Source organism: Leuresthes tenuis, unplaced genomic scaffold (genome assembly GCF_036924035.1).
Source record: "Leuresthes tenuis unplaced genomic scaffold, fLeuTen1.0.hap1 SCAF_2, whole genome shotgun sequence".
In the NCBI taxonomy this organism is placed as follows: domain Eukaryota; kingdom Metazoa; phylum Chordata; class Actinopteri; order Atheriniformes; family Atherinopsidae; genus Leuresthes; species Leuresthes tenuis.
The window spans coordinates 33,612,759-33,625,361 of NW_027325356.1; the positions used below are offsets into that span (position 1 = coordinate 33,612,759).

General features: G+C 43.8%; 4 non-coding genes across 4 annotated transcripts; 2 read left to right on the forward strand and 2 right to left on the reverse strand.

Annotated features, from left to right (window-relative positions):
• Positions 1 to 2,513: 2,513 nt before the first annotated feature.
• Positions 2,514 to 2,626, reverse strand: LOC140302622 (U5 spliceosomal RNA). Its single transcript, XR_011915075.1, has one exon. It is a non-coding gene; the product is annotated as a U5 spliceosomal RNA (small nuclear RNA).
• Positions 2,627 to 3,037: 411 nt separating this feature from the next.
• LOC140302546 (U2 spliceosomal RNA) lies at positions 3,038 to 3,220 on the reverse strand. Its single transcript, XR_011915006.1, has one exon. It is a non-coding gene; the product is annotated as a U2 spliceosomal RNA (small nuclear RNA).
• Positions 3,221 to 10,735: 7,515 nt separating this feature from the next.
• On the forward strand, positions 10,736 to 10,918 carry LOC140302530 (U2 spliceosomal RNA). Its single transcript, XR_011914993.1, has one exon. It is a non-coding gene; the product is annotated as a U2 spliceosomal RNA (small nuclear RNA).
• A 411-nt stretch (positions 10,919 to 11,329) lies between these two features.
• LOC140302623 (U5 spliceosomal RNA) lies at positions 11,330 to 11,442 on the forward strand. The gene has a single exon (XR_011915076.1). It is a non-coding gene; the product is annotated as a U5 spliceosomal RNA (small nuclear RNA).
• Positions 11,443 to 12,603: the final 1,161 nt, after the last annotated feature.

Consider the following 12,603-nt stretch of genomic DNA (forward strand, 5'->3'; position numbering starts at 1 on the left):
AATCTTAAGAGATCCTTCAAGGTTGTCCCTGATTGGCTCAATCTTAACAAATCAAAGGTAGAAAATCCGCAGTATATGAACTTGGTGTTAGTTATCACTGCTCAATAGCCTGTATCAGAATTGCAAAAATGAAAACATTAGGTCCACGCTTGGTATCCAGATCCTGAAACATCTCCATGAGCAGGATTTTTTTTTAATTGATCTGTTGAATAGTTATACTCATGACACTGTTAAAATCCCAGATGAAGATCTAGCACTTGACCATTTTTGTAAATCTTCTAATTCCATAGTTGATAAACACGCCCCTTTTAAAAAGTATAGAACTTAGAACAGGTCTAGTCCCTGGCTTTCATCAGAACTGTCTTCTTTACTTAAAATATAAATAAACCTTGGATGCTAGCTGGGCATATGAGGGACCCGGGTCATTGCCTTGCTTTTAGGAAGCTTAGAAATAAAGGTACAGCAGAAATAAGAAAGGCCAAGTCTGATCATTATCTAAATTTGATTCCCAGAGCTTACTCAGATTTCAGAAAAGTCTGTCCTACTGCTCCTGTTTTTAATTAGACTTCTATGCCTTCGCAGTCGCAGCTTTGTCACTCCTTTTAAGCTCACTGTGACTCTGGGAGTACAAATGGTCTTCCATACCTTTTCTCAAATGGAGTTCATCTTGTGCTAGTTGGAGGATGCATTTCTAGGATGGTAAACAGTAAACCCAATATTTCCCATTTCTTCTATGATTTTTTTCAGTCTTGACTTAATTATTCCATTGTGTCTCTCCACGAAACCTGCTGATTGTGGATGATATGCACAGTCGTTTCTAAGGTCTATTTTAAGTTCTTTGCCATCAGTTAGATGACGTTGTTTACAAAGTGTGTCAAATTATCACTGAAGATCTTTTCAGGAATTTCAAATCTAGAAATGATTTATTTTACCCGTGCTTTTGCTACTGAGAGTGCATCTGCTTGTGCACATGGAAATATTTCAGTCCATTTGATAAAAACCTCTGTTGTCACTGAGCAGAATCGTTTCCCTTAACATTAATTTAGTTCACAATAATGAAATAATGAAATCCAAACAAATATGTTGAAAAAGATACACTGGCTTAGGGAATTATCTTCGTTTTGGTCTTAGATTGCCCTGTTGATTGTATTTTGCACATATTTGACCTGCTAGACAAAACTTTATTCATTTATTTATTCTAAAAAGAAATTATTTTAGACCTGGAACGATCCATCTTTTATTTTTTATGGAACTCCAAATGGGAAAGGTTGAGGAGGGAAGTACTGAAGAAGCCAAAAGTGAAGGGAGGGAAAGCAGTACCAGATCTGTATTTGTTTTTAGGAAGTCTCTTTACCTCTGTCCAATTAAAGTGTGCAATTAACCCATCCAAAAACCCAGCGGCAGCTGCTATGGCAAGATTCTGGATGGGGGCCTACATGAGAAGATTACGACTTTTACCATCAGACCTGAAAGTACCTGTGTCTTTTAATCTAACAGAAAGTTATGCTTTTATAAAGACATTTTTAAACCATTTTAATTTAGAACAAGAAGATATACAAGTTTTAACGTGCCATCGATCTTTGCTCTCTGTTGTGCAGGAGCGGGCCCCAGTGAGTCCAGTGCGTGGGCTCACTATTGGCGAGCCCTCAACAGTTTGGCGCAGTGTGAACCTTTCAGCACTTCTGAACAGACTTTGGGATTTGTCATGGATGGTGGCTCACGAGATTCTCCCAGTCAGGTCATGCACTCCAGGGGTATGTCGGCGACGGCCACCTGCCCCCGGCCAGGTTGTGGCGCGCCTGAGACGGTGAGGCATTTCTTCTGGGAGTGCAGTGCTGCTGTGGACTTGTGGGCAACAGCCGACTCCTTAAATTTCCCGTACTTACCAGCAAGAGAGGTCCTGTCAGCACAACTGGTGCTTTATGGGGTGAGTCAAAATCAGAACCTCAGGAAAGAGGAATTTGTCAAAAGGTGGCTCACCTTGGCCGCCATCAAAGACGCCATATGGACCTCAAGAAACTTGCTGGTAAGAAGGCACAAGCAGATTCCCCCCGTGGCTGTGATCCAGATGGCAGTAGCAACAGCCCAAGAGGCTGCAGGCCAAGGACGCAGCCACAAAGAAGCATCGCCTCTGTGCTCACTCGGACGAAGGAGCCGGAGTCACACGAAAAAAAGGTCCAAGCAATAGCAGTGGATCACTTGATCTTAGCCAAAAGGCAGAGAAGCAATAACTGTCCACTGGTTCACGTCTGAGGGCCCTTCCTGGCACAATGCGCACTTGTAGCGGTGTTCTTTTTATGGCCATAGGTGGCCAGAGTGTCACTTTGCACCTCCGCCCACCCGCTGCACTGAGCACTCTTCAGCCCTTAAATGGTATAACTTTGCACTCCTGCACGCTCCAGCGAGCACCATTCAAGCAACATCGGCACAGTTGCAACAAGTAAGGCGACTCTACTCAGAGAAGTCACTCTGCACAGTAACAAGATTTCTTTTGCACAGACAGAAAGGGCTTCACCCGCAAAGGTAAAGCCTGCCAAAATTAGAAACAACTCATTAGTGCTGCTCTCCACGGAAGTGTTTAGTAAAAGGCGAAAGACTTGTACGTTATGAAGAGAAACCAGAGTACGATTATCCATCACTGCGGGAGCAGGGCATCAGGCTAGTTGGGATAGCCACCTTCCCCATGGTGAGCTTTGCTTGGTTGAGACGCTTGCTCCCCCCCCTTGCTCCTCGGCTGACCAAGTAGGAACAATCGGGCCCTATTCGATGGCTGCCTTGTCTTTTACTCTGTGCAAAAGACAAGGCAGCCACAAACACCACGGGAACACCGTATTAAGGCTTTGTTCTGACCGCTCATTCGGTGTCACGTTTCTTTCAAGCAATTCTCCCGGTTAGCCCGCACTCGGCTCGCTCCCAGAGTCGTGTTAAAGTCTACTTCGCATTCACTCTCTTTTCTCAGCAGATTAAAAGAAAGTTTCATCTAGGGCTCCCTGAAACTTCCATCCAACACCGCTGTTTGCTTTTTCACAAGAGCAGAGAAGAGCGCACCGTTCCCAGCGGCACTGCAGTACCGGGTCGATGCTAAGAGTGAATGGAGAAGGCTCCTTTTTCAACTTCTATTCCTAAAAATGCATTTAATATGTAGTCCTCGTATAGAGGACATATCAGATATTAAACTGAGTCTTTATGGTGTTATTTCACCCATTAACACTTAAGGTACCTCATACAGTGGCTGTGATATGGTTACTTAACAAAATATCTTTACCAGACATCTCTCCTACATAACTGTTCTTCTTTCACAGCCACACCTTGTTGTCGAGAGATGTGCTACACTTAATCCATCCACACTGCTACCTACCCCACAGATGGAAAGCCTCACGATTGCATGTCAGAAATAACCATCAGTGTTTTACCCAGGCCACACTTAACTGATACAACGTTGTACTTTGTAGAATGAGAAAGAACTTCTTCAGCAATAAGCATCTCTCGACATATAACGAAATACAGATTTTGCTATAAAATTAATTCCTTCTATCAGCCTGACTTAAAACTGTTTGTCCTCCTTATTTATCCACTTCAAATCGAGTTTCAACAATTAAAAAAATTTTGTAGTTTGAGAAAGAACAACTTAATCTTCAGCAATCAGTATAAAAAGAGGGTAAGAAAAGGTGCAAATGCCAACCATACATCACTAAAAGGTGGAGCGGAAGTATTCGGCTGCAAGTAGGTGTGAATGTCCGACCATAATTTGTAAAAAGCGGGTAAGAAAAGGTTCGAATGCCAGACTATATATTAACAAAAGCGGCAGAAGAGGTCTTCGGATGAGAGTGGGTGAGAATTTCCAACCATAATCTATAAAATGCGGTTAAAAAAAAGGTGTGAATGCCCCATAGAACACTAAAAGGTGGAGCGGAAGTGTTCGGCTGCAAGAAGGTGTGAATGTCCGACTATATTTGGTGAAAAGCAGGTGAAGCAAGGTCTGAAACCCAACCTTACATCATCAAAAGCGAGATCAGAGGTGTTTGGCTGCAAGAAGGCCATAGTTTGCAAAAAGCGAGTAAGGTGCGAATGACCGACTAAATATTAACAAAAGTGGGGGCGGAGGTCTTCGGATGCAAGTGGGTGTGAATATCCCACCATACAAGTATGGTTGAGAGGAAGCTGTGAATGGCCGACCATATTAAAAATCGAGTGAGAAAAGGTGCGAATGTCAAACCATACATGATCAAAACAGGGAGCGGAGGTCTTTGGCTGCGACAAGGTGTGAATGTCCACCCATAATTAATGAAAAGCGGGCAACAAGTAGGTTCGAATGCCCAACCATACATCATCAAAAGCAGGAGAGGATGTGTTCGGCTACATAAGGTTTGAATATCCGACCATAGTATGTGGCGGGTAAGAAAAGGTTCGAATGTCGGAACATACAACATCAAAAGAGGGAGCGGAGGTGTTCCGCTGTAAGAAGGTGTGAATGTCCGACCATAGTTGGTAAAAAGCGGGTAAGAAAAGGTTAAAATACCTGACTGTACACAATCAATAGCGGGAGCAGAGTTGTTCGTTTACTAAAAGGTGTGAAAGTCCGACCATAATTTGTAAAAACCAGGGAAGAAAAGGTTGGAAAGCCCGACTATACACCATCAAAAGCGGGAGCGGAGGTGTTCAGCTGCATGAAGGTCTGAATGTCCATCAATAATTGCTAGAAAACATGAAAGAGAATTTTCGAATATCAAACCGCACATGATCATAAGCGGGAGAGGAGTTGTTCAGCTGCAAGAAGGTGTGAATGTCCACCCATAATTACTGAAAAATGGGTAAGAAAATGTGCGAATGCCCAACCATACATCATCAAAAGCAGGAGTGGATGTGTTCGGCTACGAGAAGGTTTGAATATGCGACCATAGTTTGTAAAAAGCGGGTAAGAAAAGGTTCGAATGCCCGAACATACACCATCAAAAGAGGGAGCGGAGGTGTTCGGCTCTAAGACGGTGTGATTGTCCGACCATAGTTGGTAAAAAGCGGGTAAGAAAAGATTAAAATACCCGACTGTACAAAATCAATAGCGGGAGCGGAGTTGTTCGGCTACTAAAAGCTGTGAAAGTCCGACCATGGTTTGTAAAAAGCGGGTATGAAAAGGTGCGAATGCCCGACAATGTATGATCAAAAGAGGGAGTGGAGGTTTTCGGCTGCAAGAAGGTCTAAATGTCCAACCATAATTTGTAAAAACCGGGGAAGAAAAGGCTCGAAAGCCCAACTATACACCATCAACAGCGGGAGCGGAGGTGTTCAGCTGCAAGAAGGTTTGAATGTTCGACTAAAGTTTGTAAAAAGCTGATAAGACAAGGTGCGAATGCCCGACAATGTATGATCAAAAGCGGGAGCGGAGGGGTTCAGCTGCAAGAAGGTGTGAATGTCCACCCATAATTCCTGAAAAATGGGTAAAAAAAAAGGTGCGAATGCCCAAACATATATCATCAAAAGCAGGAGTGGATGTGTTCGGCTACAAGAAGGTTTGAATGTCCGAGCATAGTTTGTAAAAAACGGGTAAGAAAAGGTGCGAATGCCTGACAATGTATAAATGAAAAGGGGGAGCGGAGGTTTTCGGCTGAAAGAAGGTCTGAATGTCCAACCATAATTTGTAAAAACCAGGGAAGAAAAGGCTCGAAAGCCCGACTATACACCATCAAAAGCGGGAGCGGAGGTGTTCAGCTGCAAGAAGGTGTGAATATCCACCCATAATTACTGAAAAATGGGTAACACAAGGTGCCAATTGCCGAACATACACCATCAAAAGAGGGAGCGGAGGTGATCCGCTGTAAGAAGGTGTGAATGTCCGACCATAGTTGGTAAAAAGCGGGTAAGAAAAGGTTAAAATACCCAACTGTACACAATCAAAAGAGGGAGCGGAGTTGTTCAGCTAAGAGAATGTGTGAAAGTCCGACCATGGTTTGTAAAAAGCGGGTAAGAAAAGGTTCGTATGCCCGAATATACACCATCAAAAGCAGGAGTGGATGTGTTTGGCTACAAGAAGGTGTGAACGTCCAACTAAAGTTTGTAAAAAGCAGTTAAGAAAAGGTGCGAATATCCAAACAAAACTAATCAAAAGCGGGAGCAGAGCTGTTCAACTGCAAGTAGGTGTGAATGTCAGATCATAATTTGCAAAAAGCTGATGAGAAAGGGTGAGAATGCCCGACTATACACCATCAAATGCGGGAGCGGAGTTGTTCGGCTGTGAGTAGGTGTGAATCTCCGACCATGATTGCTGAAAAATGTGTTATAAAAGGTAAGAATGCCGGTCCATACATCATCAAAAGCGAGAGAGGTGGTGTTCGGCTGCAAGTAGGTCTGAATGTCCAGCCATAATTACTCACAAACGGGTAAGAAAAGGTAGTATTGTGAGACCATACATGATCAAAACAGGGAAGCGGAGGTGGTTCAGCTGCAAGAAGATGTGAATGTCCGACTAAAGTTCAAATATATTAACAAAAGCGGGAGGAGAGGTCTTCGGATGAGAGTGGTTGAGAATTTCCAACCATAATCTATGAAATGCGGTTAAAAAAAAGGTGTGATAGAACACTAAAAGGTGGAGCGGAAGTGTTCGGCTGCAAGAAGGTGTGAATGTCCGACTATATTTGGTGAAAAGCAGGTGAAGCAAGGTCTGAATGCCCAACCTTACATCATCAAAAGCGAGATCAGAGGTGTTTGGCTGCAAGAAGGCCATAGTTTGCCATAAGCGGGTAAGGTGCGAATGACCGACTAAATATCAACAAAAGTTGGGGCGGAGGATTTCGGATGCAAGTGGGTGTGAATATCTCACCATACAAGTATGGTGGAGAGGAAGCTGTTAATGGCCGACCATAGTTTGCAAAAAGCGGGTGAGAAAAGGTGCATATGTCCAACCATACATGATCAAAAGAGGTAGCGGAGGTTTTTGGTTGCGACAAGGTGTGAATGTCCACCCATAATTAATGAAAAGCGGGCAACAAGTAGGTTCTAATGCCCAACCATACATCATCAAAAGCAGGAGTGGATGTGTTCGGCTACAAGAAGGTTTGAATGTCCGAGCATAGTTTGTAAAAAATGGGTAAGAAAAGGTTCGAATGCCCGAACATACACCATCAAAAGAGGGAGCGGAGGTGTTCCGCTGTAAGACGGTGTGAATGTCAGACCAGAGTTGGTAAAAAGCTGGTAAGAAAAGGTTAAAATACCCGACTGTACACAATCAATAGAAGGGGGGGAATTGTTCGGCTGCAAGAAGGTGTGAAAGTCCGACCATGGTTTGTAAAAAGCGGGTAAGAAAACGTTTGAATGCCCGAATATATACCATCAAAAGCGAAAGCGAAGGTGTTCGGCTGCAAGAAGGTGTGAACGTCCGACCAAAGTTTCTAAAAAGCAGTTAAGAAAGGGTTCGAATATCCAACCAAACATAATCAACAGCGGGAGCAGAGCTGTTCGACTGCAAGTAGGTGTGAATGTCCAGCCATAATTACTCATAAATGGGTAAGAAAAGGTAGTATTGCCAGACCATACATGATCAAAACAGGGAGCGGAGGTGGTTCAGCTGCAAGAAGGTGTGAATGTCCAACTAAAGTTCAAATATATTAACAAAAGCGGGAGGAGAGGTCTTCGGATGATTGGTTGAGAATTTCCAACCATATTCTATGAAATGCGGTGAAAAAAAAGGTGTGATAGAACACTAAAAGGTGGAGCGGAAATGTTCGGCTGCAAAAAGGTGTGAATGTCTGACCAAAGTTTGTAAAAAGCAGTTAAGAAAAGGTTCGAATATCCAACCAAACATAATCAAAAGCGGGAGCAGAGCTGTTAGACTGCAAGTAGGTGTGAATGTCCAGCCATAATTACTCACAAACGGGTAAGAAAAGTTAGTATTGCCAGACCATAGATAATCAAAACAGGGAGCGGAGATGGTTCAGCTGCAAGGTGTGAATGTCTGACTATAGTTTGTAAAAAGCGGGTAAGAAAAGGTAAGAAAGCCTTTCAGAGATGTTCGGCTGGTATGAATTCCTTCACTCAAACCAAGTGGAAACTGCTTTGTCCTTCATATTTATCAAATCTAAATGTCTAAATCGATTTCAACAAAGAACAACGTTGTATTTTGCAGTATAGTAAATTGCAACACTGGAGGTTTAGGAATCCGAGAATAAGCTTCTTTTCATACGTTCTGCATGATTTGGGATTTTATGTATAAAATGAATTCCTTCACTCAAACCAAGTTAAAATTGCTTTGTCTTTCATATTTATCAATGTCTAGATCGACTTCAACAAAGAAAAACGTTGAGGACATTCACACCTACTTGCAGTCGAACAGCTCTGCTCCCGCTTTTGATTATGTTTGGTTGGATATTCGAATCTTTTCTTAACTGCTTTTTACAAACTTTGGTCGGACATTCACACCTTCTTGCAGCCGAACACCTCCGCTTCCGCTTTTGATGGTATATATTCGGGCATTCAAACGTTTTCTTACCAGCTTTTTACAAACCATCGTCGGACTTTCACACCTTCTTGTAGCCGAACAATTCACCCCCTTCTATTGATTGTGTACAGTCGGGTATTTTAACCTTTTCTTACCCGCTTTTTACCTACTATGGTCGAACATTCACACTTTCTTACAGCGGAACACCTCCGCTCCCTCTTTTGATGGTGTATGTTCGGGCATTCGAACCTTTTCTTACCCGTTTTTTGCAAACTATGGTCGGCCATTCACAGCTTCCTCTCCACCATACTTGTATGGTGGGATATTCACACCCACTTTTTTTCACCGCATTTCATAGATTATGGTTGGAAATTCTCAACCACTGTCATCCGCAGACCTCTCCTCCCGCTTTTGTTAATATATTTGAACTTTAGTTGGACATTCACACCTTCTTGCAGCTGAACCACCTCCGCTTCCCTGTTTTGATCATGTATGGTCTGGCAATACTACCTTTTCTCACCCGTTTGTGAGTAATTATGGCTGGACATTCACACCTACTTGCAGCCGAACACCACCTCTCTCGCTTTTGATGATGGATGGACCGGCATTCTTACCTTTTCTAACACATTTTTCAACAATTATGGTCGGAGATTCACACCTTCTCACAGCCGAACAACTCCGCTCCCGCATTTGATGGTGTATAGTCAGGAATTCTCACCTTTTCTCATCAGCTTTTTGCAATTTATGATCTGACATTCACACCTACTTGCAGTCGAACAGCTCTGCTCCCGCTTTTGATTATGTTTGGTTGGATATTCGAACCTTTTCTTAACTGCTTTTTACAAACCATGGTCGGACTTTCACACCTTCTCTTAGCTGAACAACTCCGCTCCCTCTTTTAATTGTGTACAGTCGGGTATTTTAACCTTTTCTTACCCGCTTTTTACCAAATATGGTCGGACATTCACACCTTCTTACAGCGGAACACCTCCGCTCCCTCTTTTGATGGTGTATGTTCGGGCATTGGCACCTTTTCTTACCCGCTTTTTACAAACTATGCTCGGACATTCAAACCTTCTTGCAGCTGAACACCTCCACTCCTGCTTATGATCATGTGCGGTTTGATTTTCGAAAAATTTCTTTAATTTTCTCTAGCAATTATTGAAGGACATTCAGACCTTCTTGCAGCTGAACACCTCCACTCCCTCTTTTGATCATACATTGTCGGGCATTCGCACCTTATCTTACCCGCTTTTTACAAACTTTAGTCGAACATTCACACCTTTTTGCAGCTGAACCACCTCCGCTCCCTGTTTTGATCATGTATGGTCTGGCAATACTACCTTTTCTTACCCATTTGTGAGTAATTATGGCTGGACATTCCCACCTACTTGCAGCCGAACACCACCTCTCCCGCTTTTGATGATGTATGGACCGGCATTCTTACCTTTTATAATACATTTTTCAGCAATTATGGTCGGAGATTCACACCTACTCACAGCCGAACAACTCCGCTCCCGCATTTGATGATGTATAGTCGGGCATTCTCACCCTTTTTCATCAGCTTTTTGCAAATTATGATCTGACATTCACACCTACTTACAGTCGAACAGCTCTGCTCCCGCTTATGATTATGTTTGGATGGATATTCAAACCTTTTCTCAACTGCTTTTTAGAAACTTTGGTCGGGCGTTCACACCTTCTTGCAGCCGAACACCTCCGCTTCCGCATTTCATGGTGTATAGTCGGGCATTCTCACCCTTTCTCATCAGCTTTTTACAAATTATGGTCGGACATTCACACCTACTTGCAGCCGAATACTTCCGCTCCACCTTTTAGTGATGTATGGTTGGCATTTGCACCTTTTCTTACCTTCTTTTTATACTGATTGCTGAAGATTAAGTTGTTCTTTCTCAAACTACAAAATTTTTTTAATTGTTGAAACTCGATTTGAAGTGGATAAATAAGGACAAACAGTTTTAAGTCAGGCTGATAGAAGGAATTAATTTCATAGCAAAATCTGTATTTCGTCATATGTCGAGAGATGCTTATTGCTGAAGAAGTTTTTTCTCATTCTACAAAGTACAACGTTGTATCAGTTAAGTCTGGCCTGGGTAAAACACTGATGGTTATTTCTGACATGCAATCGTGAGGCTTTCCATCTGTGGGGTAGGTAGCAGTGTGGATGGATTAAGTGTAGCACATCTCTCGACAAAAAGGTGTGGCTGTGAAAGAAGAACAGTTATGTAGGAGAGATGTCTGGTAAAGATATTTTGTTAAGTAACCATATCACAGCCACTGTATGAGGTACCTTAAGTGTTAATGGGTGAAATAACACCATAAAGACTCAGTTTAATATCTGATATGTCCTCTATACGAGGACTACATATTAAATGGATTTTTAGCAATAGGAGTTGAAAAAGGAGCTTGCTCCGTTCACTCCAAGCATCGACCCGGTACTGCAGTGCCGCTGGGAACGGTGCGCTCTTCTCTGCTCTTGTGCAAAAGCAAACAGCGGTGCAGGATGGAAGTTTCAGGGAGCCCAAGATGAAACTTTCTTTTAATCTGCTGAGAAAAGAGAGTGAATGCGAAGTGGACTTTAACACGACTCTGGGAGCGAGCCGAGTGCGGGCTAACCGGGAGAATTGCTTGAAAGAAACGTGACACCGAATGAGCGGTCAGAACAAAGCCTTAATACGGTGTTCCCGTGGTGTTTGTGGCTGCCTTGTCTTTTGCACAGAGTAAAAGACAAGGCAGCCATCGAATAGGGCCCGATTGTTCCTACTTGGTCAGCCGAGGAGCAAGGGGGGGGAGCAAGCGTCTCAACCAAGCAAAGCTCACCATGGGGAACGTGGCTATGCCAACTAGCCTGATGCCCTGCTCCCGCAGTGATGGATAATCGTACTCTGGTTTCTCTTCATAACGTACAAGTCTTTCGCCTTTTACTAAACACTTCCGTGGAGAGCAGCACTAATGAGTTGTTTCTAATTTTGGCAGGCTTTACCTTTGCGGGTGAAGCCCTTTCTGTCTGTGAAAAAGAAATCTTGTTACTGTGCAGAGTGACTTCTCTGAGTAGAGTTGCCTTACTTGTTGCGACTGTGCCGATGTTGCTAGAATGGTGCTCGCTGGAGCGTGCGGGAGTGCAAAGTTATGCCATTTAAGGGCTGAAGAGTGCTCAGTGCAGCGGGTGGGCGGAGGTGCAAAGTGACACTCTGGCCACCTATGGCCATAAAAAGAACACCGCTACAAGTGCGCATTGTGCCAGGAAGGGCCCTCGGACGTGAACCAGTGGACAGTTATTGCTTCTCTGCCTTCTGCTATTGCTTGGACCTTTTTTTCGTGTGACTCCGGCTCCTTCGTCCGAGTGAGCACAGAGGCGATGCTTCTTTGTGGCTGCGTCCTTGGCCTGCAGCCTCTTGGGCTGTTGCTACTGCCATCTGGATCACAGCCACGGGGGGAATCTGCTTGTGCCTTCTTACCAGCAAGTTTCTTGAGGTCCATATGGCGTCTTTGATGGCGGCCAAGGTGAGCCACCTTTTGACAAATTCCTCTTTCCTGAGGTTCTGATTTTGACTCACCCCATAAAGCACCAGTTGTGCTGACAGGACCTCTCTTGCTGGTAAGTACGGGAAATTTAAGGAGTCGGCTGTTGCCCACAAGTCCACAGCAGCACTGCACTCCCAGAAGAAATGCCTCACCGTCTCAGGCGCGCCACAACCTGGCCGGGGGCAGGTGGCCGTCGCCGACATACCCCTGGAGTGCATGACCTGACTGGGAGAATCTCGTGAGCCACCATCCATGACAAATCCCAAAGTCTGTTCAGAAGAGCTGAAAGGTTCACACTGCGCCAAACTGTTGAGGGCTCGCCAAGAGTGAGCCCACGCACTGGACTCACTGGGGCCTGCTCCTGCACAACAGAGAGCAAAGATCGATGGCACGTTAAAACTTGTACATCTTCTTGTTCTAAATTAAAATGGTTTAAAAATGTCTTTATAAAAGCATAACTTTTTGTTAGATTAAAAGACACAGGTACTTTCAGGTCTGATGGTAAAAGTCGTAATCTTCTCATGTAGGCCCCCATCCATAATCTTGCCATTGCAGCTGCCGCTGGGTTTTTGGATGGGTTAATTGCACACTTTAATTGGACAGAGGTAAAGAGACTTCCTAAAAACAAA